A 23,247-nucleotide genomic window follows, 5' to 3' on the forward strand; every position below is an offset into this window, starting at 1 on the left:
ATAACCATGACCACCGAACCTTACCATTTAACCATTCCAAACAATTTGAACCATTTAGGGTTCCATTACCAAACCATACTATGCAAAAGTTTCAAAAAAGTCCCATAATATAGTAAAAGCATTATCATAGGCATTTTATCAAATATGTTGGGGGCATAATGTTTCCAAAGCCAATTCCAATTACCAATTAACCATTTCCATGCAAACAATTGTCCAAACCACCATCAAAGTATGTAAAAACATAATTAAAACTTGGGAAAATGATAACCAAGCATTTAATTCCAAAACCCTAACATATATTTGAAAACCCCAAAATTATACAATAATTATGCCATGACAACATTGTTCAAAACATACCTTTAGTTGGAACTAGCAATGAGGGAGGAGTGAATGCCTTAGCTTATGAAGATGATGGAGAGAAATCACCCAAACAAGTGCTCAAATTTCTTCTCTAAATGAAACCCTAGCCTTCTTTTACCCAAGAGCCTTAGAGAGAATTAAAGAGTGTTTCTAAGTGTTTAAGATTAGAATAATAGGGTAAATGATATCTCAATCAAGTTATAAGTCATGGGGTCCCAAGGAGTTATAAGGAAAAATGTCCAGATTACCCCTAACTTAAACTGCATAAAATCCTCGCATATAGGTACAACTCTACTATTCCATCCGTGCCCTAGGGTACAAGTGGTACCCTGAATCATATCCTAAGCCTCACCTTAGACCCCCACACTAGTTAACATAAGACCATGCAAGACAAACTGTATCCAAGGATATGAATAGTACCTCTAACCCGTACCCATAACAGAATCATAAGGAGTTGATACTGTCCAACATACGTGTGAGATATTATGACTCATACCCTATTTCATGACTTATGGTGAGCCACTCGTACTTAGATCAAAGTTACTTTACTTAGTCTCAGATTAAGTAAAGAAAAACCCAACCATATGACCAGTCAACCACCATACAACTCGTACCACCCCAAGTTGTACCCATTCCAGAAACTAATTTAACCTACAAACCAATACTGTTTAGTGTACAACCCAACCTTACCAATTGTACCCTAATATATGACTATACCCCTAGTCATATCTTGACCAGAAACTACAAATCTAGGAAATTTTCTAAGGATCCTAAAACCCAGGGTGTTTTTGTAACGCCCCAAAATATCATCCCGAGACGCCACACGGTGCCCAAGGCTACATATAGTCTCAAGCTAACCCTTTAAGCCAAAACACTACCCTTGGGTTCCAACACAATAACATACACTCTACGCTAAGGATATATATATAAGTACATATCACATCACATCGCACATGGCACGAAATATCATTAGACTGTACATATATAGAATGTCTACACTAGTCTGACATAGTCTCTATACAGCAAAATCAACGAGCTATTGGGATAAACCCTCAACTGACTCAACAGACCAAAGGGATCACAAAACAATAGCACCAAAACTGGCAACTTGGTCCTCGAACCATGAGGACTCACCACTGAAGGAACATAGATGCGGCACTCAGATATCACTATCGCGGCTGCAGCTAAGTACCTGAACCTATATTATGGTAAGAATATAGCCCATAAAGAAATATATGGGTCAGCATAAGATACGTACTGAGTATGTGGGGGTGCATGCAAAATATAAATAATATCATGAATTTCGTAAAAATGTATATATGGACCATAATGACACACCTGGCTTGAGTGACATTGAATCATGCAATTCATAACATCTTAGATAGGAAATGTAGGAGAAAAACCTTATAAATCATTATAGATCATCATAGGCAACTTGACTTACCACATCAAAACTCGAAGTGACTCGGTATTTCAATAAACATGACCCTTATAGACAAGGGAGTTTTCTATAACCGACAACCCCAAGTGAGCTACGTGGAATACCAATGTTTGAAACCCCCGTTGGCGGTAGCATCATACTCTTTCCCAGGGAGTACGACCTTAAAACTGCAATAATCACAATCGAGCTCTCTGGCTAATAATATCATCATCAAACAACCCTACGGTGGCCCATAAGTTTGGGAAAATACCAAATTTCCTTCTCGGTGCTAAGTACTACTCCCTGACAAGCTCAGAACGTGTTAGAAAATCTACCACAACATCACAAGGGTCTATCATAAAGACCAAATCAAATCTCTTTCTCATTTATCAAATCATATCAATTTGTGGATTCCTAACTCAACACATTTTAGCTTAAAATATTTTAATCTTTCTCAACATCAACAAGGTATCAATGCATTGAACCATAATCGACTCGATATTTGGACAAGGATATGAAGACTCAATAGATAATATTTTCAACAATTTAACTCATCAAAACCATCCAGAAAATACCAAGATTCATTGCAACTTCAATATCAACATTTCTCAATTTGCTATCCAACTCTCATTTAAAGGTACTTGAGACATCAAACCATAGTAGGGATATAGAATTTCCAATATCAATTATAAATTCATAATAAGGAAATAGTGGAATGATAGTATAAATTAAGGCTTAACAAATTAAATCATCATACTCTCATATTCAAATACTTTTTGGACATAATTCTATCTCAACATCATACACATATCGGATGACATAATCTCATAGCTAATGGGTAAGAATATAAGATATAAAACCATATTTCCAATTCATGGTAAAACATGTAAAATCTCATGTCAATGTAATTCAACAAAAATACCATGCACAAGACCGAGAGGATAATCTTGTTCAAAGCCCCACATACCTAAAAATGGAAGATAAATATGAACTTCCGACTCCAAAACTTTATTCACAAAAATAAAGGGTGCTTCTAGAAGCCCATAACATGATCAACTCGAATCCCAAATCAATTTAAAATTTCTATGGTCCAATCAAGAGACATAGAAGGATGAAATTTGGAGTAGTAGGGTTGGGGTTCGAGCCTTGGGAAATTTTGGAGAAAAAGTAGCTATTAAATGCTCTTAATGGACTTAAATCCATGGTTTACCCAGATGGATTGGAGTAGGAATGACCAAAATACCCTTAAAAATCAAATAATGTCAAATCTGTCCTTTGGTGGACTGTTTTGATAGGCTGAAGTAGATCGACCATAACTTTTTTCTCCGATAGCCAAATTGAATGAAACCAATTTAATTGGAAAGAGGACTTTCATAGATTTCTGTTGATATATAGTAGCTCACCCAGATCATTATGTACAAGGAGTTCTGATCATTTGAAGTTGACCCTAAAATTTGCCTGGCCTCAGTATTTTTTTCCTGCACATTTACTGTTCACCACTATTCACGATTAGATCGGAATGATCATAACTCATTGCTCGAGTGTCCATTTTGGATGTTCAACATATCGTTAGAAATATTATTCGATGCTCTACGCAATGACGGTCGCATATCCAGAAATTCTACACAGAAAAATTATTAATCATGATAAAGAACAGAATTCAACACATTTTCGTCCGAGATCTTAACGAAAAATTTTTTCGGGGCATCACAGTTTCAGTCTCCCCCAGTAGGACCATTCATCCCTTAATGATTGAAAAGGTAGGTCAAACACAAGCATGATTCATTTTCATTATCAAATATCAATACAACCTTTAACCAAGTTAGAAAACAAAAATGTAAGGATCTATTCTAACCCTTAACTAAGTTACGAAATAAAGATATGATTAAGAACAAATACCTTCCACATGAATATCCAAAGCAGAAAACAAATGTGGATATTTAGACTTCATGTCCGCTTCTGCTTCCCATGTAGCCTCTTCCTCCTTGTGGTTCCACCATAGAACCTTAACCGAGGCCACATCCTTGGTCCGTAACTGATGAACCTACCAATCCAATATCTTAACCGGGACCTTTTCATAGGACAGAGAATTTAAGATATCTAATCCTTCCAACATAGTGCATATTTTTATGCCGAAAAGGTAGTCCTCACTGGCAAAAAGTGAGCAGACTCCATCATCCTATCCATGATGACCCAAATTGAATAAAATCACCTATTTCTATTTGGGAAAATCAATTTTTTGATACAGCCCTCCAGGCCTCATGTTCTCAACTTTAACTTGTTAACACACCATGCACTTGGCCATCAAATCAGTCACATCCCTTTTCATACCACTCAACTAATATATCTCTTTGAGATCATGATACATATTTGTCGAACCAAGATGAACAACATAACATGATTCATGCGCCTCAACCAAAATCCTTTGTCGCAACCCATCAACTTCATGAACACACAACCTCTCTTAGTAACGTAAAGTACCATCACCACTAAACTCAAATGCCATTACATATTTCCCACCTATATCACTCTTGATTTGATTTAAGAAAGGATCTATATCTTGTTTCTCCTTAATATCTATACTAAGAGACGATTGAACCACTTTCTGTACCACTTTCTGTACCATCATACCACTATCCTCGTAGTCCAAGATATGAACTCCAAGATTAGCCATTATCCACATGAGCTAAACTCCCCATTGACAACCAGCTAAGAGCATCAACAACCACGTTATCTTTACTTGGGTGGTAGTGAAGACTCATATCATAGTCCTTAAGAAGCTCCAACCATCTCCTCTGTCTAAGATTTAGCTCCTTCTGAGTTAACACATACTATAGACTCTTATGATTGGAAAAAATCTCCACGTGCACCCCATACATATAATGCTGCCAGATTTTCGAAGAAAAGGCAATTATAAAAAACTCTAAATCATGAGTAGAATAATTCCTCTCATGCACCTTCAACTACCTAGAAGCATACTGTATCAAAATACAATCAATCCCTACCCGGGATACATCATAATAAACCAAAAACCCCTCATAACCTTTAGGCAATGTCAAAACCAGAGTTGAAGTTAGCTTATCCTTCAGCTTCTCAAAACTCCCCTCACAAGTATTCAACTAAGAAAATTTTACCTTCTTCTGACTCAACTTATTTAATGCGGCAGCTACCATCGAGAAGCTTTCTACGAACCACCTATAATACCCAGTCAAACCTAAAAAGCTCCGAACGTTGATTGGATCGTGGGTCTAGGCCACCTTTTAATCACAGCCACCATTTGCGCATCCACCATTATCCCCTCACTAGAAATAATATGACCAAGAAAATTCATAGCATTAATCTAGAGCTCATACTTGGAGACCTTGGCATACAATTATTGCTCTTTTAAACTCTGTAACACCAGATAGAGATGATTTTCATAATCCACCTCAGTTTTAGAATACACCAAGATGTCATTAATGAACACTATAATAAAAAGATGCAGAAACTGCCTAAAAACCCTATTTATTAAATCCATAAATGTCACAAGGGCATTAGTCAAATGGAATGACATTACCAGGAACTCAAAGTGCCTATATCGAGTACTAAAAGATGTCTTAGGGATATCCTCCTCCCTAATCTTAAGCTGACGATACCTAGATTGAAGATCTATATTAGAAAAGAATTTGACACCTTGCAACTGGACAAACAAGTCAGCTATCCTTGGAAGAGAATACTTGTTCTTGATTTTTATCATATTCAATTGCGATAGTCAATACACATTCGAAGGGAGCCAGCCTTCTTGTGCACGAATAAAACTAGTGTACCCCAAGAGAATACGCTAGGATAGATGAAACCTTTATCCAAAAGATCCTTAAGTTACTTCTTGAGTACCCTCAACTTAGCTGGAACCATTTTATAAGGAGGAATAGATATTGGATGGGTGTCCAAAACCAAATCGATACCAAACTCGATCTCTCTATCTAGAGGAACACCAGAAAGATCATCTAGAAAGACTTTAGGAAATTTATTTACCACTAAAACTAAATGAAAAGAAGGACTTTCCGACCTACACTGGTACTAAAAAAAGAAACAGATGCAAAAGCAGCACCCTTTGGTATAGGAGCAGAAGATGAAGCAATCAGAGCCTTACTTACTCCCAAAGCACCCTTACCAATCAGACAGTTTTTAAGCATATGGAATGGCTGACCATATTTGAAACTCATGTCCCACCCTTCATAACAGGAACCCCTATGCGACCTACCATAAAACTGGTAAGAAGAGCATGGTGAGGCTGACTGAGCCCCACTTTCCTAAGATTAGGCACCTTGTGCCCAAAAATTATCACCACCCTGCTGACGCCTATCACCTAACTACTTTGAGGAGCACTAGCTAAAGAGAAGGAACCAGAACTCCCTCTCTTTTTCTTTGGCCACTCACTGCCATCCTGACCGCCCTTCTATTGAGCACTACCTTATTCAAATGACTTGAATTTCATACCCTGTATTTCTCCAAACTCAGCCTACTTCCTCTTTTCTTCCTCCACCTATTGAATATGAACCACCAACCTAGACATGTTTATATCCTTAATCAACAACGCAGTCTTACTTTCAAGGATCAAATCCCGAGATAGCCTAGAAGTGGACTTTCTCATTCTTTCCCTCATATCAGATACCAATTTCATAGCGTACACTATCGGCTGATAAAATTTCAAGGCATATTGCTTGACCAATATTTTTCCTTGTCTTAGATTAATAAATTCCTCTGCCTTTGCTTCTCTCAACTCCTGAGGAAAGAAGCAATCTAGAAAAGAATTAGATAAAGTCTTGCACAAATTCAACTCCTCAACATCACCTCTCACCCTATCCCATTCCTCATACCATTGGTATGCCACATCCTTAAGCTAGGAAGCAGCAAAATTTACCCCTTCTGCATTTGTGGCCTATATAACCCTAAAATTTTTTGCATTTCATCCAAGAAACCTTAAAGATCCTCCCCACCTTCACACTAGTAAAAGTAGGTGGATTCATCTTTATAAATAGGCCAACCCTTTTGGCCTCAGTAGATGCGACACCAAATACACCCCGGTCAGCCTGAGCAGCAACCAATAGAGCAATAATATGAATCAATTAGCAAAATTCTGCATTAGTCACCTCACCCTAAGGAGGACTAGTAGAAACCAATGGAACTCTAGAAATATCTGGGACTAGACTTCTAGAATGAGTATAGATCCCTTATGTCCCTTCCACATTGCCCTCATTTAGGATAAAAGAGTTACCTTGCATCTCAGATAATCGAGGCATGATCTTAAAAGAGAACAAACAAGTATTTGAGAAGATTCCACAACTTAGACCCTAATCTTGAAAATAGAATACCAAGAAAGTGAAACATTCCTAAATTCCTTGTAGCCTAACCTTTATGAGTGTGGCATGATACACATTCTTAAAAAGGACTCAACTCTACATGGCTTGTGGAATCCCAATTGACCATGAACTTAATTCTCTAATACTAACTTGACATGGCATGACCCGGGGCCTTATCATAATGGGCATCTTTCATGACCCAATACTACCCCCTAGTCGCGACAATTGTGCTTATGGTTATAAGTGACCACAAGCTAACACATGGGTTGGTACCTGCTGTGAGCATTGAATAATATATTGATAATGAACATATGTCGAAATAACTAAATAAAGCCATAAGTTTCAAATATTAAAAATACCATTTAAATTATAAGTCTGAATGTCTGATGACATACTAAAAAGAATGGTCAAACAACTGATAAACTGACTATCTGAATGACTGAAAATATCGAAAATCTTCAAAACTGACTGAAGAGTTAATGGGAAAGGGCCCAACTAACTCCAAACTAAAATAACTGAAAAGAAATACGGAAATGCTAAAATAACATAGCAGGTCCTCAATATATAAGGACAAACCACAATTGCTACTACTAATAAGATAAACTATCTAAGTGCGGTTAGGAAACTAACTATCTAAACCTATGATATAAGACATCATAACACAAAGAAAGTATATGACCAGTACTTTGAATGTATTGGTATATGTGATGAGGTTAGGCTGAAATGCATAGGTTCATGTGCATGAAATAATGACTAACTGGTATCATGAGATAACTGATGCATAGATGCATGAAAGTTGTATGCATGACCAAGCATATAACATGATACTGAAATAGTTATGACTACGAATCTTTGTAACAACTCATAAGGTCTAGTCATGGGTCGTCAAATATGTCGTGATCACTAGCAACTAACAGACTCCTAGAGGAAATTTCCATAACAATTTTACCATGATGCTAGATCGAGGCAAGACTTATAGTATTGGAAAGCTAGTTAAATAGCCAATCACTTTGAGAGCTTTAGAACATGAAAACCTAAGGTATTTTAGTTTGACTGAAGTATTTGCACAGTGACCATTTGGAACCAATGAAGACTTCAGAATAGGGAATTGGCTTTTTAAACCAAACAAACTACCCGGTAACCAAATTGTTAGTCCTAATAAGTTATAAATGACTTGGGCGGCTATGGAAAAGCTCTAATGGTGAAAATAAGCAAAATTATGAAAACAGACCTGAAGGGTCATTACAATATCCACTACTAAAGGAACTTTCACCCTTGAAAATTAAAGATTAAGAAATACCTGAAGTCTCAAATAGGTGAGGTTACTAGGTCGGCATCTCTATCTCAATCTCCCAAGTGGCATCTTTTACTGAGCAGTGTCTCTACTGAACCTTAACTATAGGAATCTCTCTATTGTACAACTGCCTTACATCACTAGCCAAAATAAGTATCGGTTCCTCGACAAAGGTCAAACACTCATACAACTGGGCTGAGTCTCATCTAAGCACATGAGATGGATTAAGAATATATCATCGCAATATCGAGATAAGAAAAATGGATGAAAACTAAAATTCAAAGCTAAAGTTAACTCATAGGCTACCTTACTAACTGTATGGAGAATCTCAAAAGGTCTGATATATCTGAGACTCAGCTTACCCTTCCTCCCAAACCTTATCACATCCTTTATGGGAAATACACAGAGAAATACATAGTCACCAACTCTAAATCTCAGGGAATAAAGCCTATGGTTTTCATAGGCCTTCTACCTACTCTGAGCCACTCTTAACCTATCCTAAATCACTCTAACTCTATTTAACAAATCCTAAAGTGAAATAGTACTGCAAGGCCTAACCTCTGAAGTATCAAACCTTCTGAACGATGAACGACATCTCCTACCATACAAAGCCTCAAAAGGCTCCATATCAATACTCAAATAATAGTTATTATTGTATGCAAACACTACCAGGGCTAAGTGTTGCTCCCACAGACCTCTAAAATCTATAGCACAGGATTAAAGCATGTCCTCAAGAACCTGAATAGCCTACTCCGACTGACCATCGGTCTGTGAATGAAAGGGTATACTCAAATCTACCTAAGTGACAAACTCTACCTGAATGCTCTCTAAAATATCAAAGTAAGCAAAAAACCACAATCTGAAATAATAGAAATGGGCACTCCAAGCAAATGAATTTTCTCCTGAACATAGATATGGTCTAATCTCTCAGCAATAAAAGTCATCTAAATAGGAATGAAATATGCTAGCATGGTCAAATGATCCATAATGACCCATATACCATCAGAACCACGAGAATTATAAAGCAAACCACTAACAAAATCCATAGTAATTTGTTTTATTTCCACTCAAGAATAGGTAACCTCTGAGTCAAACCACCTAGATGCTGATGCTCAGCCTTTACTTGCTGACTGCATAAGGAACAAGCTACAAAGTCTGCCATATCTCTCTTTATACCACTCTGATTTTTGGTGAATTTACCACTCAATTGCACTTAACAATCGTGCGCACTACTATGATTTAAATGTATAAGTGAGATAAACTGTGATTAAATGTATTAATTTCCATATTTTGCATACATATAGGTTAGGAGAATAAAAGATATGGATTATGAGCTAAAAGGGACCAAAAAGTAGAAAGAACTAAAGATAGAAGACCTAAAGTAGAAATAAGCCTCAATTACCGCGATCACGGTCTATGAGTCACAATTGCAGCCACTCAAGTAGGTCAAAAGGCCTTGATCACGGTGTCCATACCATCTTCACGGTAGCCACGATCACGAATAAGCTACTACAATCTTAGCTAAGCAGGAATTTGCCCAAGGGCAGTTTTGTAACTTCACCCAGCTGAACCTAATTCCACTTATAAGCTTAAACCCTTTCTCTTTTGGGCATTCTACACTATTGAAAAAAATTTGAATTTTATGTTTAAACCCTAAATTAGGCAAGAATTGTAATTTGATTTGGAGACTTTGAATTTAGTATTTGTGAATAATAGACGCATTGAACAATCCATATGGTATATTTTTCTCTCTTTTCTTCATGAGTAGCTAAATCTTTTATCTTGGGATTATGTTTAACTAAGGTGAATTTATGTTTGGTTGATGATGTTTTCATATAAATCTTTGTTGGTGGTTATGGATTCCACTATTGCTTGGTCTAAATAGTTGGGATTTATGGATGAAAACCCCAAGTATGCAAAATAGGTTTGTTAGGTAAAAACCCCAAACTTTTGAAAGCTCTCATCATCCTTGAAAGAGGAATGTGAGTGAACTCTTGGGAACCCACAGCTTCCTTGAAAGAGGGCTATAGGGGGACAAAGTAATAGTGGACAATTGAGCACGTAGCTTACTATATTTTTCTATCTTAGAAATAAGGGTAGATAGAGAGTAGGTTATGTCATGGGCATTTTCCTAGAGATAGGGATACCCAATTGAAGTTTTGGGTGGCTTTCAATGATACACCCATTAGGTACTCAAAAGAGTCAAGGAGTGACATCCTTGAGGCCTTATTGATAAACTAGCCTCAAGAAATCTCAACCTAGCCTACCATGTCATCAATGATTAGAACTTACACCAAATCATCATTATCCCATGCATAAATTTTCCTTAGGTAGACATAATCCTAAGATTCCTCTAAAATAAAATTCTAAAACAAAAGTGTTACCATACTATGTTGCTCGACTTGATATTGACAAAACCCTATTCTAAACCAACCCCCCTCCCATTTTACATTATGTGTTTTATGTCGTGTACACTTCAGGAATCTTTTTAGTAATTTTAACACCCATATGACTTGAAATCTAAATTTTGGTCCTTGTGTATTAAACCTTAATAAAAGTTGAGATATTGACAACGACCGTCTTCTACTACTTTAGATAGAATAGGTGAGCATTATCAAAATGGCATCGTTCCTTAGGAGTCAAATCTAGACTTTACTTGTACGGTGTTGATTTTTACTTAGGGAATACCCATAGTGGTGTGTATTTGTTTTGGTTATTGTTTTTGTTTCTTATTTAGGTGATCTTCATAGTGTACACAGAACCATGAGTGACAATGCAAGTCTGTCAGGTCTTTTGATAAACCTTTTGATAATAAAAAGAAATGAAATGACTTTAGATGCTCAAGTACCATCTATATCCATCCCACTCATGCGAATGGTATCTTTCATGTCACAAGTGTCTTGTTTTATATGCTCCAAATAAAGGGACTTTTAGAGGGGTATGCCTATGATGATCCCAACCTTCGAAGAATTTTATAGAGGTGTGTGCACCATTTGATATTGCACACATAACCCAAAAGTGTATCTGACTATGTCTTTTCTCGTTATTTCTAACGGGCGAGGCAGTATTATGGCTCTATTCTCTTCCAACCGGTTTAATTACTTCTTGAGATAAACTCATTGTGGCCTTACTTGACCGGTATTTCCTGCCTTCCAAAATTCTTAAATTGAGGGATGATATCACTAGATTTATTTAATTGAATGGAGTACCCTTGAATAAAGTTTGGGAAAGATTCAACGGAAAACTAACGCAATGTCCAAACCACGAAGTCTAGGAGAAGATGTTTCTCCAAATCTTCTCCTGGGCTCTTGATCTACTCAATAAAACCGTAGTGGAATACAGCGAGGGGATCTCTTATGAAGTTGAATTATCATGTAGCAATAAATTTGCTTAAGGAATTAGCAAGAAAATTGAGGGTGGAATACCAAGATTCCGAGGAGCCTTAAAGTTCTCCCAGTACACCCTTTGTTGACAAGGAATAAAAAAAGGAGAAGGAGACAGAGAGAAGAATATGGTGAAGATAATGACTCAATCAGAGCTTTTGAAAAAACATGTGATGGTGCACCCATAAAGGTGGTGAATTTCATGGAATCAAAAGATTATGAGGAGAAGAAGGAGGCTAAAAATCTCATTGAGGAAATTTGGTACTTGGCCAATTATTAGGGGTTCCCGCCCCTCCTATCAAAGGCAAGGTAGGAATTAAGGTTTGCTGAATTATGATCGTGATAGGGATTAAAGAGATATAGTGGATGACTATAATCGCTATGTTCCTTCTCATGATCGGGAAATGAACAAAAACCCAAGCCTCGTTGACCCCAAAAATTACAAAACCAAAGATGTCTTAGCAAGAAGTTTGATAAAAGTAGAGGGCATGGACAAGATAGTTCATGAGATAAAATGAGATTTATCGCAACTTAATCAAACCGTGGTATCCAACTCCTCTTTCATTAAACAATTAGAGACTCAAATCAGGCAAATATTCTCTTAAATAAATGCTAGGCCAAAGAGTGGTCTTCCTAGCAATACTATTGTAAACCCAAAAAGTGATGCTCAAGTTTTGACAATAGTCACTAGAAGTGGGAAGACCCTTGGTTATAACTTAAAAGAAGATGTGGATGAAAAGGTGCCCACGGTTAAGGACACTCAAATTCTCAAGAAGAAGAAGAAAAAAAAGATGGCAAAAAGGAACCAATGGAAGTTGATGAAGTGGTGGTTGAAAATGACAAACAACAAAGTGATGTGATGCCTATAATCCAAGTCCCTCCCCTATTTTCTCAAAGGCTTCAATAAAAAAAGGAGGGTGATAAACCAAGCTTAGCAACCTTTCAATCAATATCCCATTGCTTAAAGCGATCCAAGAGATCTTTGGTTATGCTAAGATCATGAAGAAATTGATGTCAAAGAAAAAGCTCATTGAAGGTGAAACCATTGAAGTAGAGTATGAGTACCAAAATAATAGGTACTCAGTAGGCATCATCTGTCGACTAAGCTAACTCACGATATAAAGATGATATAATGCAAGATAATCATAACTAACCTACAGAATTAAACCAGAATTCTCTCCATCATCAATGTATATAATGATTAATTAAATAAAATAATAGTATAATATAAGTCATCAACACATGCCAATATCATCATAAATCATAATTAGATATTTTGGAACCATAACACATCATAAAGCATCAACACAAGAAATCATAAGTACAATGTAGGCTCCCATATGCCGACTAATACATAAAGTAAAGAACTCATTACAGCATCCCATACTACTGGAGAGTACATCTAAGATAACATACAGGAATTTAACCAACAACATATCTGAACCTCATTATTTTTCAACCATTTGCCCATAATTTTCATCAATCGGTCATTTTACTAAACTTTCATTAATTACCAACATTGGCCATGTACCCATATTCCATACTACTACCAACATTAACCACTTTATCATCGCTACTTCATTAGGTACTATTCATTAGCTACCCAATTCTCATTACTAGATCGCTAAGTTACTAGTCATCACTTAAACAACTATCCACCATATTTCATGCTAATTTACACCATGGAATATCTATGTGAATCCACTATTTACAATTTTATCAACTAGGACTTCTTCATCATTATCCATCACAGTATTATCTAAAAGCCATCATACATGAACTAATCTCATTTACCAACTAACATCATTTACTTCTTACCATTCATCACGATCTAATTTTCATTTATCGACTAGTCATTACTTAATAATATCTATCACTAATCATGAACTACACTACCTTGTAGTCATTCAACACTAGTGGTCTACAACTGGTACTTCTAATATCAATAATAGACCCAAATTACACATAAGTATATAAATAAGCATGTAAGTTCCATACATAGGACTAGCAAGACTCAAACCAGTAGATGTACACATAGGCACATCAATATAATTATCCTTCAGCCTTGCCAGGTATTAATGTATCACTATAAATTCCTATGGCCTTGTCAGACATAAATATCATCATAGCACTCTTCGACCTTGTCAGGCATCATCATATCATCATAATATCCTCCAGACTTATCGGGCATCATCATATCATCATAATATCCTTCGGTATTGCTAGACATCATCATATAATCATAATTATAATCAGTGGCAAAATCAATAGCATAAGCAATCAAATAATGAAATATCATGATTTTACATATAATGAATGGTATGACTTACCAAAATAATCAACAAACATGATTTCTCACATAATTCATTACATAATTGCTAATATCAATATTAGGAATATGTTACAGCATAATTACATAGAATTATCATAATCATAAGTAGTATCATGAGCAATCACTCAGTAATAGCCAATTCAATGGCCTATCATTAGCATAAAGATATCTTATCAATAGCTTAAGCAATAGCTAATCCATGGCATAGTCTATAGTATATACATAGCCTGGTCCATAACATAATTTATGGCTTCAACAATATCATAGTCAAGCGCTCATTCAATAGTATATCAGTAGCCACAATAATAGCATAATCAATATCTCATCATATACTTAAACAATACATCAAACATATAGCATAATCATTAGACATTATTTCTAATATCATTCATCATAACCAACAAGTACCTATATTCATCAATATTACCTCACAAGGGCATTATCTAAGCATATAGCAAGCTTACAAAGGGTTCATAATAACTAATATCAATTTTGACTCAAAGTGGGTCATAGAGCCCGCTCCTAAATCCCCAAAATAGATACTAATTCAATTCTTATTCAGACTAGGATAAGGTATCTAAATCCACTCTTATATGTGTAGCAAGCCATGACTAGTTCTAAGGTAAAGGATCTTCTTAAACACAACCAATCAGCCAATATCATAACCAAGGTAACCATCCTTTGGAATATGATATATGCAAGCCTCTAGAATCTTTTGAAATATGATATATGCAAATAAACTATGTAAACATACAAAATTCGACATCTCAAATGCAATAGAGAAGTCATATTTTTTATCTAAGGTCGTTTCAATCAAACGTGGGTCACACACCTATATTTTTAATTTTCCAACTTTCTAATCAATAAGTTGAAATGAGATTGGGTACATTAGGACCCAAAACAAAGGTCTACATAGCCTAAAATTGATATTCCAGAGTTGCTGCATAGTCATAATTTGCATCCAAGATCGTTTTACTGAATTTTTTTCCTGGTGGCTATTTGGAACCAGTAAAGACTTTAAAATAGGTAATTGGCACTAAGAACCAAATAAAATACTCGATAATCGATCTATTAGTCCCACCAATCCATAAATGACTTAAGGCAGCTTTGGAAAAGCTCTAACAGTGAAAATAAAGAGAATTATAGAAAATGATCGAAAGGGTCATTATATATTTTTATAGTGATATGGATCTCATTTTACTCCTATTGACATATAGATTATTATTTTTATAGTGTGGTGGCATTTCAAGATCATAGAGCAAAGATGAACGATTGGTGGATGATTCAAGAATTTTGGCTCGGCATCGAGGTAGGCTTTGATCTACTTTTCTCTATAAGATGGTTTATGTGTAGATTGCATGTTAGTTAGGGATTATATGATGTGATTATGAATAGTACATCATGACTTAGCCTAATTAGGAAATTGAAGGCAGAAATGTGACTCAAATCTTAGTATAATTTTTTCAAACCTAAAATCCTATCACCCTAGATTATAAGGATGAAAATCATAGTTCGATGTTAAGGATATTTTAGTATAAGACTTACTATTTGACTTAGTGAATTAGATCATACTTTCCCAAATATAGTATTTATTTTTATGTTAGTTATATACTATTAGGTCTGAGGTTGCGATTATGATACTATTTGGACTCTAGGTATATATTTTATCCTTATAAAAGATGTGAATTTAGTTTATAGACACTTAAACGTTTATGATTGTATTGTTTAGATACTGGTGATGACCTGTATACTTTTAGATGCATTCATACTTATTTAGTGGTACGATCCCAACCAAAATCATTATTTTACTATCAGGATTTATTCTCACTTTTTACTTTTAAAAATTCCTTTATAACAGGAATCGTATCATATTATTTAATAATTTATGAGCTTTTAAAACTAATGATGAAGTTTTAGAAATTAGATCAAGATTGATTTTGATCTGTGGTTTATCCACTCTTTTAACATTACTATTTACTTTGATCGAGCGAGTTTTTGCCCTTTACTACTTTGTTTTGTTGATTTAGTCCCAGAGTTCATCTCAAACAGTGAATTTATAGGATTACACTCTTTTAGTCATGGTTCGAGTTCTTGTATTTATTATATATATATATATATGATACTATAAGGAATAGATTGATATTTATTGAAAGTCCCAGTCGGGATCAGGTAGTGTATACAAATATTCCTAAATACCCTAAGGGACACTTTATCCATAAGCCACAGTGTTGAAGAAGAGAGGTCATTGTAGGTCCTACCTTTGTGAGCTGTTGAGCTAAATGAGGTGTATACACTTGGTACATTATAGCACTTGGATTAGATATGGTACTAAGGATTTAGTTTGTATTCATTCATTCATATGCATTGGCTATCACTAGTATATTGTTTGTTGCATATATCTATAGGCTTTATGGGGGTGTATAAGTATAGACTATGATTGTTGACTTCTAAGTGTTTGATTGAACCTTTTGGGCTTATGATGGTGGGTGATATGTCATGGTATTATGGCACTTTTGATGCTTTAAATGGGAAAATATGTAAGTACTTAGGTCCATTTTGTTAGATATGGTGTGTTTTTGTGTTTAATTTATAGAAAACTAGGTTTTGAATCTTAAAAGAAGAATGAGAGTTGAAGTTAAACTAGGATCAAAGCCAAGGGCTAGTAATGTAACACTTGGAGACCCATAAGGTAAAGAGTAACATTTACCAAAGGCGTTCACAAAATGGTTGGTAATACATAGCTTGTCAAGTTTTGTATACAGAGCATTGAGTTAGTTAGATTGAGCATGATAAGTCTATAGAGTTATGAAGTTAGAGGGAATGTAGTCCTAGTATTCATCTTAGATTGATTTCAACTAAAGCAATCAAGACTTGTTGTTGCTTTATTATTTTCAAAGTAAACCCCCGATTTACCTTTTCGATACTTTTTTAAGTACTTCAATAGATTTCTAAGATACATCCATGATATTCTCTATGGGTTCAACCCCAACCTCTATTAGGTTACTATATTTGACATCAACTTTCTTCGAGATAAAGTTTTGGGTGACATCAAAATTTTGGCTCAATTACTAGGGAATACAGTTATAAAATAATTGACAGAGTTTGCTAAGGTTGTTGGGTTTTGATTTTTTGTTCCTTTTAGGGCATACATCGATGTATTCCCAGTACTGAAAGTCAAGGTAATCCATTTATCCCACTTGATCTAGAGCTTGAAAGAATACTACAACAGGATTGTAGGATGCTAGAACATAGTGATCCAATTAACTGGCCTCGCCCATATTTTCATAGTGTTTAGGAGACAGTTGTGCAAACCTTTGCATGGTTATTAACATAAGAAAATATGAGGAGAGATAATAAGACTTCCTTCTTTGCAACTCTAGAGGAGAGATAGAGATAAGAATTAGATCATTGAGCTGAACTCGATAGAACTAGAAGAGATAGAGCCCATATATTGCTAACTTATCAGTACTTGCCAGTATATAGTGATTCAGATAATGAATTGGGGGTTATTGAGCCTATGGAGATAGAAGCTATCATTCCTCCTAAGTTACCCAGGGGGTGAAGTTCAATATCACAAGTACTATGACATAGTTGGTCCATCTAAGAGTGTGTTTTCTAGTTTACGAATAATGATGCAAACTTGCACATCATGAATTTTGTTAGGATCTGCACTTCTTACAATATACCTAGAGTGAGTCAGGAAGCTTTGAGACTCAGGTTGTTCCTATTCTCTCTAATTGGTAAAGTGACATTATGGTTAGGTGAATTACCTCGTAGGTCCATTACTAATTGGAACGACTTACTATGACAATTCTTAGAATGATTCTTTCCTCCTATCAAAATACTACAATTAAAGAACGAGATCTATAATTTTAGCCAATTGCATTCTGAATCACTATATGAAGCATGGTTTAGGTTTTAGAAGAAATTGATAAGTGTAGCTAATCATAGAATTTTAGGAAGAAATTTTCTGGAAATTTTCTATTAAACCCTGAGTATCAATGCTAAAGTTTTTATGGCTACTATTATAGGTGGAGCTTTTATAATCCTGCATTAGGAGGCAGCATCAAAAATCTTAGATCGAGTCTCCTTACCAATTGAGGATGGCCTACTCAAGTCTCCTTACCAACTATGGCTCAAGAAGTTGCACAAATAAGGATAGAGATTGGTTACTGACTAAGCAATTTATAACTATGAATTCCAAAAAGGTGTATATTATGGCTGCACAAGGTAAAATACCTAAGTTGCATGATTCTGATGTTAAAAAAGGAGTAAAGTATTTAGATAGAGAGAAGATATAGTTTTTAAGACAAGGGCCAAGGGTATACTCAAGACACTTGAAACTTAAGGTAAGGGAATCAAGGTCAAAACTATTATAGAGACAGATATAGGGATCAGAGCAAGGAGAAATGTGGTGACTAGAGGAATAGGTATGATTACAAGGAGAAGAGTATTGCATTTATTCCAACAGAGAACCGTGATACTAATTCAAGGATGGAGGCAATGCTTACTAAGTTGGTTAAGGATTATGAGAATCAAGAGAATTTCCTTAAGGAGATTAAGGAAGATATTTCAAGTTTAACCCAGAATGTGGAATCACATGCTATAGCAATCAATCAACTTAAGCAATAATTTAGTCAAAATTTGTGACCTTGAATCAGCATCAATCGAGCACTCTTCCAAGTAATACTATGCAGAATTTAAAAAATGATAGTCACTAGTTGCCCATCACCACTCGGAGAGGTAAGGCCACTATTGATCCCCTTATCCTATAGTCATAAGGTTTGATATGATGTTTCTAAGATTGATGATGCACTTAAAGCGGAACCTAAAAATTTGGTGACTAGTGGTGAGTCATCACAAAAATTGATGGGTGTCGATACAAAAGGTTAGAAGGATAAAGAAAAAGGGAAGGAATTCAATCCTATATTGAAGACCATTCCACGACCTTCCCTACCTTTTCCTTAGAGATTGAAGAAAAAACAAGGGGAAGAAAAGTACTAGAATTTTATGTCAATGTTGAAAGATCTTTCTATTACTATTCCTCTTCAAGAAGCATTACAGCAAATGCCAGGCTATGCAAAGTTCATAAAGTATTTGGTTACTAAGAAGTGGATGGTGACTTATGAGCCCGTTGATAATATGCACCATTGTAGTGCTTTTGCTTTTCTACCTTTAGTAGAGAAGAATGAGGACCCCAAAGCCTTTACTATTCCATGTACCATTAGGTTTTCCAAGTTTCCTTGAGATTGATATGATTTGAGAGATACTATCAATTTGATGCCATTGGTGTTGTATAAGTCTATAAGGTTAGGGCCACCCAAACTGATAGCTATAATGCTATTGATAGTTGATTGCACTGTGAAGAAACCGATTTGGTATATATTATGTGATGAGTTGGCTAAGGTGGTGTCCTTCATATTTCTATTTAATTTTATGATCCTTGACTGTGAGGTAAACTTTGAAGTCCCTATTATCTTGGAAAGGCCCTTCGTAGCTATGGTAGGGCATTAGTTAACATAGAGATTAGGCAGATTAAGTTTAGACTCAATGATGAAAAGGTGACTTTTAATGTGTGCCAGTTGATGCGGTAACTGAAGTATATATAGGTAGTGTTTATGATAGACACTATTGATGATGATTCATTAACTATCACTATTAAGGAGAAACTTGGGGTTGAGGCACTAGCGACAGTTATCATGAACTTTGACAGTGGTGGTATTGATGAACATGATGAGATGGTGAGTTCATTGTATGGTAGAGGTTCTTATTCTTATGCTTTGAAGAATTTGAATCCTTACTTGAAGAATAGAGCTACTCCACCAGCTCAACCATCTATTGAGGAGCCACCAGTCTTGGAATTGAAAGCCCTCCCATATCACTTGTAATATGCATTTTTGGGGGTCCAACAATACCTTGTCAATCATTATTTTTGTTGATTTATTGGAGTCACAATTTGAGGCATTGATTTTAGTCTTGTAGAGATTTAAAAGGGCCATCAGATGGACTATTGTAGGCATTATAGGGATTCCACCCGAGATTTATACTCATAAAATTAAGCTTGAATCAAATTATGTACCTGGTATCGAGTACCAGCATTATTTAAATCCACCTATGCAAGAGGTGGTGAAGAAAGAAATCATAAAGTGGTTAGATGCAGGTGTGATTTTCCCCATTGTGGACAGCAAATGGGTCAGCCTAGTTCAATGTGCACCTAAGAATGGTGGGATCGTTGTGGTCTAAAATAATAAGAATAAGTTGGTCTCCATGAGACTTGTTATTGGATAGAGCGTGTGCATGGACTATAGAAAATTTAACACTTGGACTCAAAAGAACTATTTTTCTGTATCATTCATGGATCATATGCTAGACAGACTTGTAGGCGGGGGTTGGTACTATTTTTTTAATTGTTATTCGAGGTACAATCATATCTTTATTTCCCCCGAAGACCAATATAGGGCTACTTTTACTTGCCTTTATGGTACTTTTGCATTCAAAGGGATGCCATTCAAACTGTGCAATATTTTTGCCACCTTACAGTATTGTATGATGCCGATATTATCTGATATGGTGGAGGACACTATATAGGTCTTTATGGATGACTTTTTAGTTATTGGGGACTCTTTTATAATGGCCTAGCCTATTTGGCCAATGCGCTTCAGAGATGTGGGGAGTGCAATTAGGTTTTAAATTGGGAAAAGTGCCATTTTATTATGAAAAAAGGGATTGTTCTCAAATGCAATATTTCAAAAAGGGGTATTGAGGTTGGTAGAGAGAAGATAGAGGTAATTGAAAAATTACCTCCTCTATTTTAGTCAAAGGTATCAAATGTTTCTTAGGTCATGCTAAATTATTAGGAGATTCATCAAGGACTTCTCTAAAATTGCTAATCCATTATTCACGTATCTAGAGAAGGAGGTGAAGTTCATGTTTTATGATGCATGTCTTAAGAAATTTAAGTGCCTTAAGGAACGGTTGATCTCGGCTCCTATTATTATCTATCCTGATTGGTCCTTGCCTTTAAAGGTAATATGGAAATCCTAGTGGTGTAGCCTTGGGAGTTGTCCTAGTCCAACAATGTGAGAAGATCCTTCACCCCATCTACTATGCCAGCAAAGCATTAAATCCTATGCAGAAAAATTATACAGTCACTGAGCAGGAGTTACTCGCGGTGGCTTTTACTTTTGAGAAATTTTGATCCTATTACATAGAGACCAAAGTCATAGTTCACACTAATCATGCAGCATTGAGGTATCTTATATTGAAGAAATATGTGAAGCTGAGGTTGTTTCATGAGGTACTCTTGTTACGGGAATTTGACTTTGAGGTGAAAGTCTAGAAAGGCACTAAGAACCAGATTGTAGATCACTTGTCCTGCCATGAGGAGAAGGCAATGCTAAAATTAAGGGATGAGCTTGATATAGTAATACTTTCCCAAATAAGTAGGTCTTGGATAGACCTCAATACTTAATCCCTAGGTTTGTGAATTTTGCCAAATTTTTGGAAAGTGATATTATTCCAGAAGATTTATCCTTCTAGAAGCGCAAGCGGTTCATGTATGAAGTGAGAAAGTATTTTTGGGATGAAACTTATCTCTTTTAGATTTATGCGGAGGGAGTTATTCGAAGATGTATTCCTAAGTTAGAGATGATGAACATTTTTTAGACTTGTCATTCATCGAAAGTTGAGGATCACATGGTTGTAATCATACTGCCTACAAAATTCTATAGTGTGGGTATTATTGGCCAACTATCTAAAAGGATGCTCATGATTTTGATCAAGACTATGATCAGTGTTAGTGGGAAGGTAATATTTTGTAGAAACATGAACTCCCCATGTCACCTATGTTGGAGTTGAAGTTGTTTGATGTGTGGGGAATTGATTTCATAGACCGTTTGTGAGATCTTATGGGATGAAGTATATTCTGGCGGAATTTGACTATGTTTCTAAATGGGTTGAGACAGTTGAACTTCCTAACAATGAGGACAGAAGTGTCACCACATTTTTTAAAAACATTTTTTCTCGATTTGTCACTCCACCTGCTATTATTAGTGATGGTGGTCTCACTTCTGTAATTGTCTTTTTAAAGACTGATCGAGAAATATGGTGTGAAGCATAAGGTAGAAACACCTTACCATCCTTAGACTAGTAACGGGTAGAAGTTTTTAATCATCAGATCAAGTCCATAATGGTGAAGACTATGAATGCCAATAGGACTGATTGGTCAAGGAAGTTAGAAGATGCTCTGTGGGCCTGCTGGATAGCTTTTAAAAACCCCATAGGTTCCTCTTCATATCATCTCATGTACGATAAGACATGCCACTTTCTGTTTGAACTTGACCACGAGGCACTATGGGAGTTGAAAAATCTAAGGAAACCGAGTCATGCCGCGACGTTAAATCAGGCACTTTATGGGAGGCAACCATAGTCTTAGTAACCAACATAGCCACGTCGTACCACGATGTCAAAATAAAGTATTGGGTGGAAGGAAATCCACTATTTTAGTGTTCATATTGTATTACATTTTTGTAGGTGTGAAACATGAGGAAATACCTAGAACATGGTAAAAAAAACTACAATATTCAAAAAATTCTAGGTAAGGGGACTTACTAACACACTTATGGGGGTCATCAGTCCCACCTAAGATAGGTAAGTGATGCAGTAGATATTAGAGTAAAAAAACTAACAATTTTAAGATCTGACCTTTTACTTACAAACCTACTTACAGGGGTCATAAGTACAACCTACGACTTTATAAGTGGTGTCGTTAAAATCAGGATTAAAGTTCAGAGGGGTTTGAAATTTTTCTGCCACTTACGGGCCATAAGTGGCTCTGTAAGTGGACAAAACATTATAGGTCAAACATTCCCAGATTTGGTCTAGACCCGAGTGGATCTGGCCCAATCCGGCATACCAACACATTTAAAACTCGAAAAACCTAAACTTTTTCTCCACTATTCTAAAAAATTTTAAATCCTTCTTACATTCAAACCTTCCGTCTCCTTGTTAACTTGATAAAAGATTAACATCTCTCAAAGTCCATCACATGCACTTACAAAAGGTATGAGTTAGGGTTTCATCAAGCTTATTCGACTTTCTACTTTCGTTAGTTGCAT

The 23,247-nt window shown here is 35.8% G+C and overlaps 1 non-coding gene across 1 annotated transcript; it reads right to left on the reverse strand.

Moving 5' to 3' along the window:
• Positions 1–11,579: 11,579 nt before the first annotated feature.
• On the reverse strand, positions 11,580–11,686 carry LOC124892861. The gene has a single exon (XR_007050449.1). It is a non-coding gene; the product is annotated as a small nucleolar RNA R71 (small nucleolar RNA).
• Between the last annotated feature and the right edge of the window lie 11,561 nt (positions 11,687–23,247).

The sequence above is a fragment of the Capsicum annuum genome, unplaced genomic scaffold, assembly GCF_002878395.1.
Source record: "Capsicum annuum cultivar UCD-10X-F1 unplaced genomic scaffold, UCD10Xv1.1 ctg5136, whole genome shotgun sequence".
Lineage (NCBI taxonomy): Eukaryota > Viridiplantae > Streptophyta > Magnoliopsida > Solanales > Solanaceae > Capsicum > Capsicum annuum.